Below are 20,115 nucleotides of genomic sequence, written 5' to 3' on the forward strand. Positions count from 1 at the left end.
CACTCCAAAAGGGGAGAGGGAGGCAAGAGACTTCATTAACATGATATAAGGAATAGACCAGGTATCCTGCAGGCAGCCACTCCCTGTAACCTCCTGCCAAACCCCCACCCCCTTAAGGAACAGGAATAGATTTGAATTCTCCAACCTTTGGTGAAGGTGGAGCAGGCCCACCTTTGTATTTAAACTACTAATTAACCACACCCTAGGTCAGGACCTCTTATTTGGAGCCATACCTGTTGTCAACACCTTTGAGAGAACAAGAATAAGCTCAAACCCTATGACTCAAGGTGGAACTGGACTCACCTTTCTGGACCCTGGCAGAGGAAGTAAGTTTCTGGAGTGGGCCTTGAAAGCTTTGCCACTTCCAGTTCACTTTCTGTTTCCAGATTGCAGTTGAAGAGGAAAGTTCTCTGCATCCTTCTGCCACCATGCCTGCTGCCTGTTGCTTCTGCCTTGCCATTATGAACCCTAACCCTCTGGAACTGGAAGCCAAAATAAGCTTTTGTATGAATTGCTTTGGTCATTTTATCACAGGGAGAGACTAATTAACTAACTAACTAATACAAAGGGCTTTTTTTTTTTACTTAGTCATTTGTTCTGGATAAAACCATGCTTAAAAACAAATCACCAGCAACCTTTTCAATAATTCCTTCTTCCAGATGCCAAAATGTACTTTTATTTCATATTAGACATAGACGAATTTCTCCCTTCCTCCCTTTTCTCCTGCCCGACTCTGTCCTTCCTTCCTATCTGTGGTACTGGGAACTAAACCCAAAGCCTGTCTATGCTAGGTTAGGCTTCTACCTTGAGCTACATCTTTAGCTCCCTCCCAACTTTATGGATTATATATTTTAAAATCTTGATATTTTGGGTCACAGACTGAGAGATCTGTTTGTCAAGTGGTTTTATTCTACTAACAAAACCAAAGTTGGGGTATGTATCAGGCTTTTTCTTTTTTGGGCCACTAACCAGCTCCTGAATCATGACATAGAGGCTTCTTATTTGTTCTGAATGCTTGGCCAAGCTTAAGTTCATTTCTGACTAGTTCTGTTAACTTAATTAATCTGTTTCTCTTTATCTTTTGCCTCAGGGCCATTTACTTTTCCTTCCTTCTGTATATCTTACTTTCACTGCTTCCCACATCTGACTGGCTGGTACCTGCCTGACTGCTGGCCCTGGGTACCTCCCTCATTCTCCCCCTTCTTCTTGTTCCTCTTGTTCTCTCTCTCCCCTTTCTACCCCCACCTAGATTCTTCCTTCTATTCATTCTCTCTGGATGCCAGTCCCACCTCTCCTTTCTCTGACTAGCTGTAGGCCAGTTATTAGACCAATCAGGTGACTCAGACAGGCAAGGTGAAACAAATGAGACACATATTTATGTAGTTAAACACACTTCCTTACATCATTAAGTAAACGCAGCACAAACAAATGTAGCACACCTTTATATAGTTAAAGTAATATTCCACAGCATAAACAAATATTACATACCTTTACATAGTTAAAATAATATTTTACAACATGTAAAGTTTGTGCTTCAGGGATTCTGTGAACATACTAGAAAAATAGAAGTGGTATCTAATGTTATCTACCTATTCAAGCAATAGTCTAATGTCAAAGAAACTGCTTGGATTAATTCTAAAATAAAGTGGTTGTATATAGAAATATATCAAGGCTTTTTTCTGTGTGCTTTACCGTATCATTCTAGGTTATTTTAAGAATTTCTCACTGGGCTAGAGAGCTGGCTCACCAGTTAAGGGCACTTGTTATTGCAGAAGACCTGGGTTTGATTCTTGGTGTTTACATGGTAGTTCACAACCATCTTTTACTCAGTTGTAGAGATTCAGCATTCAGTACTCACTAAGTTGCTCTCTTGGTATTATCCCATGTCTCTGTGTTTCTTTCATATCTCTGTTCCTTCTACCTCTGGGAAATATGAGTCTCTAGAAACAAAAGTGAGTACCATAGCACTTTTCCATGGACTTGCACTTTTGGCATTATTAACCACAGTTTTGGAAAATAACATCTTTATTTATGTAACTATATATGTTGAGTGCTGTAAAGATTGAGTATGGAAGGATAGCAAGTTCTCCTTGAGGAAGCAACAAACGAGAAAATTGCTTCTCCTCACTCTGTTCCAATCTGGATATTTGCTATGGGGCAGGGACAGGAAAGTCTTCCTGAACTCTGTATGTCATTTCCCATTAACATTTAGTGGAAAACACTTGGATTTATGATCATTAAAAGTTATGAAATTAAAAACTGTGCTTTGTTTCAAAAACTCAAGTCTACGGTTTCCAGGCCCTTCCACTAAGAAACAGTTACTTCATCACTTTTACTTCTTTCTGGGAGAAGTGCTTGGCACACAGTGAACAGAAATGAAAACATGAGATAGCAGATCTCCAAAATGCATCTTTTATGTAATAAGTAATGGAATAGCTGGAAAACTGCCTTTCAAAGTGTAAGCTTGAGGCCAAAAAAGTAAAGACATGACAAGGCCTTTGAGAAATAGAGTAACATGAGATGAAATTGGGAAATGTCAAGGCAAGATTGTTGGTTTTTTTTTTAAATATAAAGCCACTTAGTGGAGTATTTAATGAAGTTTTATTTAAACAGATTATACCACTTGAACATTTGCATTAATCTTTCCTGGGCAATGTGGCCTTGAGGAGAATAAGAATGAGTATGGTGCCAAAGACTGTTCTAAATTACATTGCTAGCCTGGGTGGCCCAAAAAAGAAGTGTGGAGAACAAATGATAGTTCTTTGCTTTGTGCCAAGATATTTCTACAAGTTTCTAGAAAATTCTTGTTGCAGATTGTCAGTGAAATTTTTGCACTCACTAGATAGTCTGTGATTATAAATTACATACTAAGAACAAAAAGGAGTCATATCTAATGTGAGAGAGGGAATATTTTGAGATTTAATTTCTTGAAGTGCCTGTAACTGAGAAATGGAAATGTATTTGAAATATTTCCCTCAATTTTTTATTCAAGTAAATGCTAGACTAAAGGTAGTTACAAAGCAGGATAGAGAAAATTCACAACCAAGAGAGAGATAAGGTCAACTTGCCAGCTTTCAGAAAGTGACCTAATTGCCAGACTGTCTATAGCAGGTGAACAATTAGCACATCAGACTGTGTTTCTGAGAAGGAGAAAATCCCAACAAGGGAAATCCTAGTTTTAAACATCTTACTGTAGAAATTCTACAATTTTGTGAAAGAGGAAAATCTGTTATGGTTCAATAAATTTTAAGTCATAAAGCAATCCAGATTAATTAGTCGTTGCCTCTTTTAAAGCCTACCTGCTCCCAATTTGTTTGCATCAGAACTGGAATGCAGGAACATACTGGGCAGTGAGGACTACTGAGAACTCAAGAACAATGGCAATGGGTTTTTGATCCTACTACATGTACTGGCTTTGTGGGAGCCTAGGCAGTTTGGATGCTCACCTTACTAGACCTCGTTGGAGGTGGGTGGTCCTTGGACTCCCTACAGGGCAGGGAACCCTGACTGCTCTTCGGATTGATGAGGGAGGGTGACTTGATTGGGGGAGGGGGAGGGAAATGGGAGGTGGTGGCGGGGAGGAGGCAGAAATCTTTAATAAATAAATAAATAAAATTTTAAAAAAAGATTTTACATTTATTTACTGCACTGTATGCCATGGCATGCATGCAGAGGGCAGAGGATAATTTGCAGGAATATATGCTTCCCTTCCACCATTTGGGTTCTGGCCATCGTACCTAGGCCATCAGACTTGGCAGCAAGTACCCTTACCTACTGAGTCATCTTGGATGCCCATGGAACAATTTTTCCCTCTACCTCCATGAGCTCTCAAGTTGTGGCCAGCGAGGTCTTGATCTGTATCATATTCATTAAATCTCTTATGAAAAGTGATTTGCTTCGATGGTATTGAAATTTGTGTTCCCACCCATTCCTGTTTCACGTGGTTCCAGGACTCCAGCTCTTTTGACATCCTACCTTAAAGGACAGTTTCCCCATCACCACTGAAGAGCCAGGTGCTGAATCATTAATTTCATGTCAGATTGGGGCCAAATGTCTTTGAGCTTCAATGTCAAAGTGAAATAACTAAATACGCTTTTATTGTGAACCACACACCGCTGCCTGGAGGGCGGGGGCCCCCATGAAAGGTCCAGCCGCTCCTCAAGCCGCGCCGCCCTCTTCCTCACCACCTCCCTCTCCTTGCGGTTTGTGGTATCCCAAGAGTGGTAGAAGGTGTCCTCCCGGATCCAGGCTCTGCCAGGCGGCCACGAGCTCGAATGCCCGCAAGCGTGCGCCCGTGGGAGGAGGCTGCGCTCTTCCCTCAGGGGCCCAGCGCTGCGTGAGGATCCCCGGTCAGCCTGGCCGCTCACTGGCCATGGACAGGCCCTGGCAGCGGGCGAGGTGGCGACGGGAACCCGGGACCCCAGGCCGCGCGACACAGCCCCGAGGCGCCTCGCCCACGCTCGCGCTCCATCCCATCCCCTCCACTTCCTCCATTTAGCACTCCGGATAGCGAGTGCGGGCTGGACACGAACCAGGGAAAGCCTTGGGCCTTTCAACTTAGTGGTTTCTGGCCTGCTGCCCGCGCGCTATTTGTGAGGCGTGGCCCGGTGAAGGAGGCACATAGGGGGCGTGGGGCTCCCCAGCTGGTGGCGGTGACAGAGAGGGTGAGTGGGACAATGAGCTGGGCATCTACAAGCTGCCACCTCTTTTAGCTGGCTGAGCGGGCCCACCTGCAAGCACGGCCCGCGTGCTCGGGCCAGGTGTCCCAATGCTTTAAGGCCAAAGCGCCCAGATCATGGCGCACTGCGGCTGGGGCTGTGGGGACGTTCCTTCATTAATTTATTTATTTGTGGAGAGCTTTCTCTGAGCAACCGCGATGGCCAGCACCAGGAGCATTGAGCTGGAGCATTTTGAAGAACAGGACAAAAGGCCGCTGCCAGGGTTGCGGAGAGGGGCTCCCAGCTCCTCAGAGGGCAGCATCATCTCTGGCCCCAAGGGCAATGGGCTCATCCCCCAGCCTGGATCACAGTGCACACTGCAACTTCCACCGCACGCAGACTTTGCAGGCCTTAAGCTTTGAGAAGAAGGCCAAGAAGGCATGCTTCTACTGGAATGGGGACTGCTACTTCAATGGCCTGGTCTTTGCCATCTGCAATGATAGCTTCAGTTCCTTTGATTCGCTTCTCACAGAGCTGACCCTGTGACAATGTGAACCTGCCTCAGGGCGTCCGCACAATCTACACCGTAGACTGCAGTCGGAAGGTCACCAGCTTGGATGAGCTGCTGGAAGGTAGGAGGGGTGGGCAAGGCTTGGCAGGTGCAGGCAATGCTTGGAAGGTGCAGTGACTGTGGGCTGGGTACTTCCCCACCTAGAGCAGGGCAGGTGCTTTCTAGGCAGCCAGGGGGATTAGAGCTACTCTGTAGTTTGTGTTGGGCCCGGGTGCACACATTCTCTGTCCTTCTCAAGAGATTTGCCTTTTTTTTTTTGAAGAAAATTCTAATGAGTAGAGACAAATACAGACAATGGTACCTTTAAAATTAGCCAACTTATTTTTGCTGGAAGGGCAAGCTGTTTGAAAGCATAGTCCTCCAGTGAGGCGTGGGGTCACCCTTGGTGGAGCTCAGCGCAGCACCTGTACCATCCCCTTGTTTGGGATCCCACTGTACCTTCTGTGCATGCCTGTGGTTCTGACTTGCTCCAGGTTGGCTTTTCTGATTTCACTTATGGCAAAAATCACTCGAAATCAAGAGGGGCGATCCAGCATAGCAGGTATCAATCCTGGCTTCATCGTGGACCATACTGGACACTTTGAAAAGTATAGGTGACTGGCCCCACCCACCCCTTAGATATTATGATGTGGCATGGTTGGGGTGTGACTTGAGCGTTTAAAGTTTTGAAAGTTCCTCAGATGATTTCAGTGTGTAGACAAAATGGAAAAGTAGCTGTGCTTAAAGAATTTTCCACATTTGGTCGACAGCAGGGTGAATCAAGATGAATCTCTCCTGCCTTCTCCCTGAAGAGGATAACTAGGGTCAAGGGAAGCGACAGCAGAGGCCTATTAGAAATTAGTAGTTCTGGCACAACAACTACGCATCACTCAGAAGGACCACTTGGTAATATGTTGGGTCATTCTTGAGTTTCTGCAATATTTATTAGTTTTTGGGAAGGGATGGGTGGTTGGTAGTTATGAACCTGATTTTTAGTTCTAAACAGCACCCAGAAAGACCAGATACATCCCCTAGTGTGTATGGACTGAATGTATACATGTAGCTACCTCTCAGACATCTTTCGTAATGGAAATAGGGCATTCCATGTAGCCATAGCAATAAGAGGGAGGAAACTGATCTCTGAACTAGGTGGTTTTCTTATTTCAGCATAAACTTATATTCTAAAGTCATTTTCTCCATGTCACAGTTGATGAAACCTAAGCAGCATGCATGCCAGGGTTACTGATTTCTAACAGGCCTTAGTTGATGCTTTCTCTTTTACCATTCACCTCCAAAGGAAATAAGGTAGCTATTCTGAGGAGTCCTCAAAGTGCCCGAGTTTCTCCATTACTTTTAGCAAATGGTACCCTTGCTCTGTCTACAGGACAACATAATTAAAATTGTTTTCTATATAATTTAGCAGTAGAAGGGACTACCTCACACTTTGTCTTAGAAGTGAGATTTGGTTTTAAAGACTAAAAGAAGAGAGTAAGAAACCTGTAGGTGTGCCAGTAAAATGAAGAAAACATCGTTGAGAGGACCACATTACTTTGTAGAGACAAGGTCTCACTACATAGCTTTGGCTGTCTTGGTACTCACTATGTAAACCAGGCTGGTCTTGAACTCACAGAGATCCACCTGTCTCCAGTTTTCTGCAAACTGATCCTGATAATTTTTGTCTGATCCCCATGTCAGAGCACCAGCACAGTGCTCTGTTGTGCAAGCACGTGTCATTCACTGTTCCTCAGGTGATGTACCCACTCCACCTCCAGATGGTTAATAATGCTAGGGTCCTTCTCTGAAGTTATTTTGACAAGGTATTGTTAAGTTAAATTAAACTGCTTCAAAGGAGAGATAAGAGCATTTTCTGGATTAATATAAAGACACATGCTATACATCTAGTCCTCTGAGATGGGTGGCCTTCTGAGTCACTTCTAGTCCAAATAGGTGGTTGGGAAATTTCCTTGAAGTCTTTCACTTGCTGATATTTGGAGAATGGTAGTTTGGGCAAACACTGACTACACATACAGTCCAAACAATCATACCACATTGTAAATAATGGTACAACAAATGGTTTCTGTGTCTTTGCTGACTTGGTTCAAGAGTTTTTGTAATATAAAATGACTGTAATAGAAAATTCAACTTTTTTGGTTACAGTAGAAATCTGTCTAATAGTGTCTTTCTCTATTAATTTCTTAGTTGAACAGGGTGACATATGCCTGTGATCCCAGAGCTCTGGAGGTACAGGCTGCTGGAGGATCATCAAAAATTTAAGGCTAGCTGATCTAAATAGTTAAGTTCCCAGCTGCCAGGAATATATAGAACTTGTCTTTAACATTGAGCCTTCTCACCACCCCCTTTTTAAAAAGAATGTTTGTTATGCAATGTGGGGAGCAGAATTTGGACCCCCGGAACCTACATAAATGCTGGTGGATATGGAGGCTTGCCTGTAATTTTAGCTTTGTGAGACAGAGTCAGGGATCCCCATAGCAGCTGACTACTGAGACTAGCTGTATCAGTAGGCTCTGGGGTTAATGGAGAGACATCCCTACCTTACTTAAGGTGAAAGAGTGATTGAGGACAAGTCCCAGCATCAACCCCAGCCCACCACATGCATGCACACAGTCATGTACATGCATATCCCCACGTGTGCCTGCACATATGCAAACATGCAAAGACACATATGAAGTTTCAGGTTTCAATTAAAATCATGTGCTCAAATGTTCAGATTTATCCCACTGAACCAGGGTGCTTTCTGATGTAACTTACCTCAGTGAGTACAGTGTTGGCCATGCTGTCAAACCACTCTACTTCATGTGAGTCAGCTGTTAAACAATGTTTCATTTTCTTTGCCTCTTCCATGCTAGCAAACATACTTTAGGAGGTGATTAAAATAAAACTAAAATTGTCTTCAATTAAGACTAGAGAACTGGGGCTGGAGAGATGGCTCAGAGGTTAAGAGCACTGCCTGCTCTTCCAAAGGTCCTGAGTTCAATTCCCAGCAACCACATGGTGGCTCACAACCATCTGTAATGAGATCTGGTGCCCTCTTCTGGCCTGCAGGCACACACACTGACAGAATATTGTATCCATAATAAATAAATAAATAAATAAATATTTTTAAAAAAAGACTAGAGAACTTGATTCAAGATTACAAGGCTCCTTCCTAGCCACTGTCCCCTTGAGCTTATATGACAAAAGAAATTTGCATGGCCCAGTTTTTTTCTCCTATCCTTGACCTTGAAAGTCTCTGGAGACTCCAGCTGGTCTGGTGTAGGACAGTTTTCCTTCAGCATGGTTCCTAAACCAGCTAACTGGTTTATTCAGCTTTCTGGATTAGTATTGCCAAGTGGGCTGTGTGGCTTCCTGTAAATCTGTTTATTCTTAGAGACTCTTGTAGGACTCCATCTCCCAACAGTAAGTGTGGGGAAATCGGGTTGAGTCCGCTGAGCTTGGAGTATCTCTGAAGGTCCATTTGGAATGTCCAGATGAGGGCTTTTAGCACTTTTTCCCACTTGTCATCCCCTTTTGCCTAACATAAATTATATCACCTGGTTATAGGTATATAAAATGACATAGCATTTACTGAAAGTAAATCATGAAGAAATTTATTTTTTGTTTAAAATTTGTTTTATTACATTTGTTTCTATGTATGTCTGTAAATGTGCATACCATTTTGAAAGAAGAAATGGGAAGATACTGGTTTGTTAAGATCAATTTACGTGCTTTTGCTTACAGGGTAACACTTATTAACATTTTAAGCAAACACACTAAGGAACCTGGAGTCAAAAGCCGATGCAGAGGCCATGAAGGGTGCTGCTTAATAGCTTGCTCATCATGGCTTGCTCAGTCTGCTTTCTTATAGAACCCAGGACCAGCAGCTCAGGGATGGCACCACTCACAATGGACTGGATCCTCCCCCATCAACAGTTAGTTGAGAAAATAACCTACAGCTGAATATTGTGGAGGTTCCATCTTTCCGGGTAACTCTAGTTTTTGTGTCAACTTTGATGTAAGACCAGCCAGCATATCCTAATGCTTGTGCTGTAGCCACTTGACTGACGGAGCTGTCTCCATGGTCTGCTATTGGAATATGCATATCAGAATATACATTTAGAGCAATTTAGTTCATTGAGCTCTTCCTTAGACTATCTTTTACAAATTTAAGATTAATTTTGAAATAATGATAAAATTGTTTCTCAGTCATCAAGAGTCTCCTCCCCCATTTCCTTGCTCATCATCTTCATCTCTTAACAGTATTTTGCCTCACCTGAAGAAAGTCTTAAAAATGTATTGCTGGCTCTATGCATGTTCATTAAGCCCGTGTGAGTGAAAGAACCTGAAAAGTGGCTCAGTGGATATGTGTCTCCTTAGTTTAGTGATCAAAGTCAGTAGCTGGGAAGTTACACATGAATCTTATAGTGCATTTAAATACTTAGTAGTCTGGCTCCTAGAGATACTTGTGTCGTGGTCTTCAGAATCTTCCAGCAAAATTATGCCTGACACCCACTGCCACCTCCAAGTGCTGCAATTAAAGGCATACACCACCATGCCTTGCCTACTTTATTTTTTTTTACTCTGAATAGACCATGTGGAGATTCATAAGGCTATGTCTTCCTCCTCCTCCTCTTTCCCCTTCTTCCCCTTTTCCTCCTCTTCCTTCCTCCAGCCCCTAACTCCCTTCTCCTCTTCCAGGTGCCCAGGCACTTTGACATCAGAGTTACATCTCAGGCCTGCCCTGCTTATTGTTTATCTGTCCTTCAGATATGACCCATTTCCCTCAAGTCTTCTCATTCTTGGAAGGCCTGTCTGTCTGTCTTTCATTTTTGGATGAACACTTGTTTTCTGAACTTTTGTTACTTGTGTGAGTGCTGAATCTAAGTCACAGTCGGTATTGCTTGCCTAAACTTAGGGCTAAACTGTGCGGTTAGATCCATGGAAGATTAAGGATGCAGGAGAGGAGAATTGAAGGACCCCAGAGGCTGGAGAACCACTGCTTGAATGAGCCTGTTAGTGGGATGCTACACTCATTGTGCCCCAGTTTGTTTGCAGATGTCAACCGTCTTTCAGTTTGAAACCCTTCCACTAGCCTTATAGTTGCAGTTTATTTATTTGGACAAAAGTCTCATTGTTGTAGTTCTGGCTGACCTGGAACTAAGATACACCTTCTTCTGCCTCCCAAATATTGGGTTTGAGATGTATATGACCACTCTTGGCTATATTTGATTTTATTTGCTACATAGGAGTTATAGCTATGGGATATTGTGAGCTATCTCAATGCATGTACACAGTGTTAATGATCATGTCACGGTAACTGGTGTATCTATCACCTCCAATATTTTTTTGTTTGTGCTAGGAACTTTCAAAATCCTCTCTGCTATTGACTTGGAAACATTTCACTAAACTTTTGTTAACTGTAGTCATTGTACTACTGTGTGGAACAGTAGAAGTTGTTCCTCATAATCCCCTGAGATTACAAAACCTGAATGTTTTTGCCCCTGGAAATAAGAATAGGAGCCTGGTAGTGGTAGTGCATGCCTTTAATCCAAGCACTTGGGAGGCAGAGGCAGGTGGATCTCTGTGAGTAGGAGGCCAACCTGGTCTACAGAGCAAGTTCCAGGACAGGCAAAAAAAAAAAAAAAAAAAAAGAAAGAAAGAAAGCCGGGCGATGGTGTTGCACGCCTTTAATTCCAGCACTCGGGAGGCAGAGGCAGTCTCTGTGAGTTCAAGACCAGCCTGGTCTACAAAGCTAGTTCCAGGATAGGCTCCAAAGCCACAGAGAAACCGTGTCTCGAAAAACCAAAAAAAAAAAAAAAAGAAAGAAAATAAGAATAAGTGCGGCAGGTGAGTGTAGCTCAGTGGTAGAGGGCTGCTTTACAAGAATCCAGCTTGTGGTTCAAAGCCCATGGGTCATGACCTCCTGGGGCTGAATGACCCTTTCACAGGGGACACATCTCAGATATCCCACATATCAGATATTTTCTTTACAATTCTTACCAGTAGCAAAATTGTAGTTATGAAGTAGCAATGATGTAAGCATGAATTCTAATTCTTATTAATAATAAAAACTGAGAGTCAGATACTGGGTGTTAATGCTGAAGATCAGAGAAGCAGAGTGCCAGCCACTAGAGAGTTTTTACTTCTACCAGTGCACAAACCAAGGGGCAATCCTATCTTCAGACTGCATCTCCAGACTGTATCTGTCTCCACTAAATCTTCAGACTGCAGTGCTCTTGACTCCTCCCTCTTTATAGTCCTGTCTAGTCCTATCTACCTCCCTAGTGCTGGGATTAAAGGTGTGAGCCCCCACTCCCTGGGTTCAAGTGGTTTACCTTTGAACTACGATCTTCAGACAAGCTTTGTTTGTTAAAACACAAACAAAATAACAGTACACAGTGAAATATGGTTTGGGGTCACCACAGCGTAAGGAACTACATTAAAGGGTCACAGCTTTAAGAAGGTGGAGATCCACTGCTCTAGAGCACCACCACCAATAGTGGTAAAACAATCTACATGAAAATCTAGCATACAAATGATAGAGATTGCTAACTGCATTGCAATTTAAAGATATTTATAAATATAAAGATGATATGCAAAGGTTCCATACTGCAATGCCATCCAAGCACAGTGGCTGTGAAAGAACTGGCCAACCTTCATGACCTGTGAAAATGTAAGTTATCAGGATAAAGCTGCAGGTAATGTTTGTACTAACTTAACTGCTATTCACGGATCCCTTCAGTGCTTAATGCTATGTTGGTGTGCAGAATTGATGCAGTGCCCTTCAGAATGCCATGCACTGAGCCAGCTATATAGCTAACTGACTTCTATTCCTAGTAAGTGAATATTCTCTGCCCGTAACTTGCTGTGAGCATATCTTTAAATTAGGTATTATCTTATTTTCCCAACTAATTCCTGTCCAAGTTACATACCTTGCACCTAAAGAGTTAGAGCTTTTGGTGGGAGTTTGTGTGGCTGTGCTTCATTTAGAGGTAGTTATTTAGATGTATTTCACAATGGGGTGATGCATACATTTTATCATAAAAACCAACACAAAATTAAAATTCCCATTGTGAACTCTAAGGATATCTTACCCTTGACCAGGTGTGGGGAACTGAGGGCAGGCCATGGATCTGTTAGTTTACACTAGTGCATGAGAACTATTTTTGGTCCCCTCATTAGTAGAATTTCTGTTTTCACATTTAGCTAATTTCTTAGGTCTTAAGACAAACTTCTGTAGTGTCATTTTATTTGTATTTTTAAAAATAAAGCTTGCCTGAAGCTTGGAAAAGTAAAACAGCCACACTGGCCAGTCTTACTGACTATGCAGCAAATGACACATACTTTAATCCCAGTAGTTACAATGACATCCACCTTAAATCCCAGTAGTTACAATGGCATACACCTTTAATCCCAGTAGCCACACTAGTTTACCATAGAAACCAAACAGTAGTGGTGCATGCCCTTAATCCCAGAATTAGAGATGATTATAAAATGGGAGGAGACAGCTCTCAGTCACAGTCTCATTCTGAGACTTCCTGGAGGTAGGATCACCATTTTCGGACTGAGGTTAAGGTCAGAGCCAGTGACTGACTGCTTTGCTTTTCTGGTCTTCTGGTTGAACCCTAATACCTGTCTCTGAGTTTTTATTAATCATGCTCCCACTCCTATATCTATATGTGGAAACCTCAGTATATAAACATACCTTTCTTCATATCTGCGTCCACCATAGCTTCTCTGCACTTTTCCTGGTGGAAAGCATCATAAACCCAACAGTTGGATGTATCTTCAGGAGAGAACTGTGCTTAGCTTTCAGATGTGTTGAAAATGTGGTCATAGAGGTCACCCACCTTATTTTGTGTCCACCGCAGATGGAAGTGACAGGGAAGCTCCTTGGGCCTGACACAGAGGTACAGTGCACATATTACCCCAGCTGGAGCAGGAGATTTTGTGTTACCTTGATGATTCCCATAATTTTTACTTTAGCCAGTGCACAGTTTGGTTAGAAAACCCAATTAAATCGTTTGACACGGTAAACTAATAAAACAGTCTTACTTTTTCCCACTCTGTATTTTTCTTAGCAGCTATGTGGGGTACTCATCTTCTGATGGAAGTGAGCACGTTTGACTACAATGCACTCAGAAGCTCACCCACGTTAGGCTTCACTAAGAGCACATATAACTGAATGTGGTTTTCCTCGGTTGCATTCTTTTTGGGAAATTTTTCCTTAGATTTGGAAATTAGGAAAGCATTGAAATTCTTAAGATTTACCAGTATTAAGCATTAAATGCCTTTCCATATTTTCTTCTGCATTCCCTTGTTTAAGTGTGATGAATGCATGTCTATCAATATGTCCGTCATTTTCTCCAGAAGTGAAGAGCCTGTGTTTCAGGCTTAATCAGGTTTTGTTTTTCTCATAATGTTGTCTGCTTGCTCCTTCTACAAGAATGAAGTAAAACCATGGGCTCCAGATTTCGTGTCACAGAATTTGATTTGAATGTCAGGATTATTTATAAATTAGTTAATGACCTAAATTATTAAATTTTAGCAAATGTGAGAATGATATTGACTTACACACAAGTAGTCTAATACTGCTGGTGTATGAATTTCCTACTTTGTAAATCATATGTAGCTCTCCCACAGTCAGCATCACTCTCAATAGTGGACAACTTCAAAGCTTCTAATTTAAAAGGAGGAGGAGAAACTCACACTCACCCCATAAGCAACTGAGGGCCCCAGGAAGAACAGATTTTTAGAAAGGCAAAGGTGTTGGAAGAAGTGTCTAGGTCAGAATTTCTCAACTAGTGGGTTGTGATTCTTCTGGAAGTTGGACAACTCTTTTGCAGGGGTTGTCTAAGTGTCTACGACCACTGGAAAACACAAATAATTTACTTATGACTCATAACACTAGCAAAATCAGTTATGAAGTAGCAATGAAAATAATTTTATGGTTGGGAGTCAACACAGCATGAAGAACTATATTAAAGGGCCACAGCATTAGGAAAGTTGGGAACCACTCATCTATGTCCTAGATTATAACTAGGGTTTGTTTTCAAAGCAACTAGGGAAAGTAAAAGCCTTACATATGCTTTCATAACCTGTCTACCAGTGACTGTTTCAGCTGGACCAGGGTGAGGCTTGGATCTGCTGAACGAACAAGATCACCTAATTTATATATATAAAAAAAACTTCTTAACTAACTAGAGAATGATGAGAAACCAATAGCTTGTAAGCTCAGTGTGCAGAAAACTGTATGTGCACATGCACACCATGGAAGTGTGAAGCTCTATTCTGTGGACACCTTGACTCAGAACTTTCCAAATTATAGAAGTGGTCTACATGTTTCTAGTAGGAACATTATGAAGGGAAAGGGGAGACAGGGAAGGATTTAACCACCTCTAACTGCACAATCACACGAAGGGCTTGCTCTTCTGCTTGTTTCTGTTCTTCCAAGCCCATGCAGAGAATGAAATTAAAACAGGAGTTGAAAAGCGTGTGTCCTGGGTGGTTTGTCAGCTGTGCAAGGTCTGATTGATCAAAGGAGATGGACATAGAAAATCTGCTCATTTTCTTTTTACCTTGTTTTTTTATCTTTTAGAAGACTTTACCACTGACTTAATATATCCCTGTCTTAAGAAACAACTATCTTCTCTTGCTAAGGTTATTTTTATATAGTCTTTTATTACACATTTTGAGTCAGAACATTTATCAAGTTTTCATCAAAAATAAAAATGGCAAGAATTTTTTTGATATGACTTGTACTTTTTCTGTAAAATTCAATGATAGCACCATCATATTTTTCTCACTAATACATGTGCATTGCATGGCTTTATTAATTTTATAACTTTTTGAAATTCTGTACAATTTTCTTATGACCATACATACTATCAAATGGTTCTATGGGGATGACAACTTGGGTGGTGATGGTTGGGGAAGACTTCAGGGTGCTGCTGTAAGAGTGGTATTATAGTTTAGGATTGGTTCCCTGCATCTCCCAGGCAGAACCCTAACAATTCGTCTACACAGAAGACATGGCATGTCCTCAGAATGCCTTTCCACATCCCTGATCTGTCACTTGTGCAGGAGCCTTTGGGCATCTCTGAGGTTCTCTACTAATCAGGTCCTGGAGAACATTTTGATAATAGTCAATATTGACATTATTAGCTTATCCTCAGGCTTTCTTTTTCATTATTTTGGTTAAAACATTTATGACTCATCTGATATAATTACTATATCAAGAATGAATCTATTTGTACTAAGTATATGAAATTATGTGTTCTTTGTGATTATATCTCAGAGAAAATCTTAGCATGTAACCTTCCGTGTCAAAAAGTCGTGCTGCTGCAGTTATATCAACAACAGAATGTTGTGGTCTCCTGGAATTGGTCCTTGAAGATTTACACAAGGACTATATGTGTGAATTAGCCTTTAGCAAGAAAGATGTAAGGGCCTCCCATTTTTCCAGCTATCTTAGAATCCTCATACTCCTCATTTTTTAGAAGGAAAGATGTCAATTTCCAAGAAAAAGGATAAGTTTAGTGGTGTCGTGTGCTAAACAGGAAGTTATCCAGAAATAATTATCAGTTAGTGTTTAGTGGTTTGTGCCATGGGACAATGGTCTGTACCCTGTCACTTGTATTTTAAATAAATGCTGTTTGATCAGTAACCAGGCAGGAAGTATAGGCGGGGCAACCAGGCAGGAAGTAGAGGTGAAACAACAAGAATTCTGAGAAAAGGGAAGTTTCAGTCTGCAGTCTTCATCCAGACACAGAGGAAGCCAGACACAGCAAGAAAGATGTGATTGCCTTGTCAAGAAAGGTACCAAGCCACATGGCTAACACAGACAAGTCTTATGGGCTAATATAAGTTATAAGAGTTAATAAGAATCCTGAACTACTAGGCCAATCAGTTTATAATTAATGTAGGTCTCTATGTGTTTATTTGGAACTAAGTAGATGTGTGACCTGGTAGGACACAAACCTCAGTCAACAGAATGATGTGCCAATGTGGGGCTGACCAAATCCACTTTAAAGCCTTGAAGAGCTTGGGAAGTTATTCTAGATAGAAAAGAATAGAGTTAAACACAGCTGATAGCAGCACTTTCTCAGGTAGGCTCTGCTTGCTAGAGGCAAGCACTCTTGTTTAAGAGAGGCTTACTGGGGCTGGAGAGATGGCTCAGAGGTTAAGAGCATTGCCTGCTCTTCCAATGGTCCTAAGTTCAATTCCTAGCAAACACATGGTGGCTCACAACCATCTTTAATGGGGTTTGGTGCCCTCTTGTGGCCTTCAGGCATATACACAGACAGAATATTGTACACATAATAAATAAATAAATATTTGACAAAAAAAAGAGAGGCTTCCTGACTCAGCTTTAGCTGCAAACCTTAAATGGTATTGATGAAAAGCTGACTGCATGCTTTTTGGTGGTGGTAGAGACCTTGAAATGCCATAGAGTTGTGGCAATAAACATGACTCCAGCCAGTACTTCTGCCATGAGGCAAGACTCTCAGAATAAAGCTAAGGAATAGGCTGGAACCAGCCATCAAAGCCACAGCTTTAATCCTAGCCATATTGCTGTACACGTGTTAAGGGCTGACCACTTGGGATTGGATAACCTATCTGGATGCTCATTCTTGGGAAAAACTGATTCGCCTTCTGTCAGCCACAGTGAGTTGTGCTTAGCTTTTCTCTTCATCGAGGGGTGGGGCTTTGTCAAATTTCCCTCATGTGCATTGGCATGTCGACTGGTGGCATCACTATGCAAGTCTTGTTTAGGTAACTGTATTGTTGAGATTTCATAGGTACAGTTTTTCTGTCATGTCTAGAAGATACTAGCAACAAGTGTCCTGGGTCATCTGGTTCTTCCCATCTTCTTCCTCTTCCATGTTTTTTCTGGGCCTTAGGAGTAGGAGTTACATTGTAGGAAAACCAGTTGGGGCTGAGCACCTGTGGTCACATATTCTCTACATGTGGACCTGTTGTATATCTCTATAATGTTCTCTACTACAAAAGAAGGGTTTTCTTGTGGAGGGGTGAGAGTAACCCTTATCTTTGGGTATAAGAGTAAGCATTTAGAGTATTGTTAGAAAGTATATTGATTTTGGCAATTGCGGGTTCTCCCCTAGGGTCTCGAACCTCTCTATCCATAGATATTGGCTAAGTTTATAGTACTGGGTGTGCATTCCCTCCTATTGAGTAGACCTTAAGTTCTATTAGACAGATGTTGGTCATTTCCGGGATAAAGTGCCCTTGTGCTGTTATTGTACCATGGGGGTATCTTGTCAGAAAGGTATCACTGAGGTTCATAAGTTTTATAGCTGGGTAGGAATGTTGATTTCTCTTTTCCTTTGGCAGCTTGCATAGCATCTTCAGGTACTACTAGAGCTAGTCCTTGGGAAGGAGGCTTGCAGGTCAGTTCCAACTCTATTTCCCCGAGGTCTATGTCTGAAATGTGTAGTATGTTTAACAAAGGCACTGAAACTATATCAATAGCTATGTCAAAATGGAAGAGAATTTTCCAATAATAAAAATAGTGGGAAAGTTACAGTAAGTAAGGTTTTTTGGACTGTATAAACACTAAATTTCTGGATGTCAAGCAGCAGTTTTATGTTGAGGTATAGCAACTTAATATTAGGGGATCCTGGAAAAGTGACTAAAAGTTTGTACAGTTTGAAGCACAGACAAATGCAGTCACCTTTAAAATGTGTAAACTTGTGATGAAACATTTGAGTACTGAGACTGTGACTCAGTGTAGAGTATTTGTTTAGTATGGGTGGGTGAGACACGGGCTTTGTTCCTGATATCCCCCAACAGTCCTTTGGACTTCCTTTTGGTGCTTAAATTGATTTTCTTTTAGGAAGAGAAATTTCTGTTGCACGAATAATAAAAACCTTGAGATAGATATTGGGTTCAAGTTGAAGATCAGAAAAGCAAAGCAGTCAAGCAACTAGAGAGATCTTATCTCTACCAACTCTCAGACGAACAAAAAATATTCTACTCTCTGCCCAGTCATATTGCTCCTGTCTTCACCTCTCTCCATTAAAGGTGTGTGAGTCCCAAAAGCTGGGATTAAAGGTGTGAACCATCACCACCTGGATCTGTTTGTGGATTGATTTTATGTAGCCCAGGGTAGCCTTGAACTCAAAGAGATCCGCCTAACTCTGTCTTCTGAGTCCTGGGATTAAAGGTATGTACTACCACTCCCTGGCCTGTAGGGCTGACTAGGGTGGCTGCTTTGCCTTCTGATCTCCAGTAAAACTTTATTTATTAGAACACAAATACTATAACACTAAAAATGTCCAATGTTTTTGAGGATGCAGTGATTTGACCTTTTCAAAAGAGATAAAAATATACAATTTATTAGCTTTGAAAAGCAGTATGCAAATTTTTGTAACTCTCTCAAAGGTCTTACTGCTTGAACTCATAAATTCATTTTAGAAATTTGTCTTAAATAGCCTGAAAAACAAACATAAGAAACTGTGCATAGGGGCTGGAGGGATGGTTAAGAGCACTGATTGCTCTTCCAGAGGTCCTGAGTTCAATTCCCAGCAACCACATGGTGGCTCACAACCATCTGTAATGAGATCTGGTGCCCTCTTCTGGTTTGCAGCATATATGTAGGGAAAACACTATATACATAATAAATAAATCTTAAAAAAAAAACTGTGCATAGCAACTTTAAGCCCAGCATGGAATAATGAAAATGGATCGCTACCAGTTAAGTACCGAATGTGAAAACATTCCATTTCTTCCTTCATACTGGACATTTCCATGTGTGTTTGGGGAAATCTAACAGTTGAGGAAAAGGCTAAAGGAAAGAAACAATGAGTGAGCTCTGTTTGTTGTGTTTTTTATTTTGCTCACAAGGATAGGAAAGACAACTTAAAAAGTAATGCAGCAGAAACAGTAGACTGGGGGCACAGAGGTGAGGGGGAGAGAATGGGAGGAGAGGAAGGAGGGGAAACTGCGGTCGGGCTCTAAAATAAATAAATAAATAAAAGTAATTCAGAGGTTGTCATTACCATCAGAAAACAAATGTTTGCTGTTGTGATCCTTCTGCATCATCCTGAAGTTAAACAGTCTGAAAGTGATCTTTGAAATCTTAGAAGATGGCTATAGAATGCTACAGGGATTACTCTGGTTACTTGTTGGTTAGTTGGTCTTTCTTCAGAGATAGGGTCTTACTGTGTGGCCCACGTTGGCTTGGAGTTGATGCATTCACTTGCCTCTGCCTCCTAAGTTCTGTGATTATAGACCTGCCCTACCCAGATATTTACATCTCCTGTTAGGTCTTATTAACGTACATATTTTTCATGTGCAAAGAAAAAGTGATGTTTTCAAGCTTTGACATGATCCATTGTTTTTGAAAAAAAAAGTATGGATTTGACTTCTGTATACACAATTTTTTGGATTCTACATTCTTGGCACCCAGGCCATTCTTAAGGAGCTGTGGTTATCTTTGTGATTTAAAATTTTGCTTTACCTTGCTATTTTCTGTTTGGTGTAAGGTTTAAGGAGAAATAGAACAGTATCTCTTGCCTTAAAATGACAAGGAGTTGGGGCTAGAGGAGTGGTCAGCGGTTAAGAGCACTGGCTGCTCTTCCAGAGGTCCTGAGTTCAATTCCCAGCACCCACATGGTGGCTCACAACCATCTGTAATGGGAACTGATGCCCTCTTCTTTCATGCAGGCACACATGCAAATAGAAGCACTCACACACATAAATAATTCTTCTAAAAATAGCAAGAAATTGGGCTATGTTTAAGATTAATGAAAACCTTAGTTAGGCAGTGTTCATTTTTACTTTATTTTTCCATAAAATGTCTTTATTCTCTGGATTGGTTAAACTAACTACTTGCTGCTGATGTTTTTTTTCCTTTTGTACTTTTGAGACACGATTTCTATGTATCCC

This window comes from Microtus pennsylvanicus, unplaced genomic scaffold (assembly GCF_037038515.1).
Source record: "Microtus pennsylvanicus isolate mMicPen1 unplaced genomic scaffold, mMicPen1.hap1 Scaffold_48, whole genome shotgun sequence".
NCBI lineage: Eukaryota > Metazoa > Chordata > Mammalia > Rodentia > Cricetidae > Microtus > Microtus pennsylvanicus.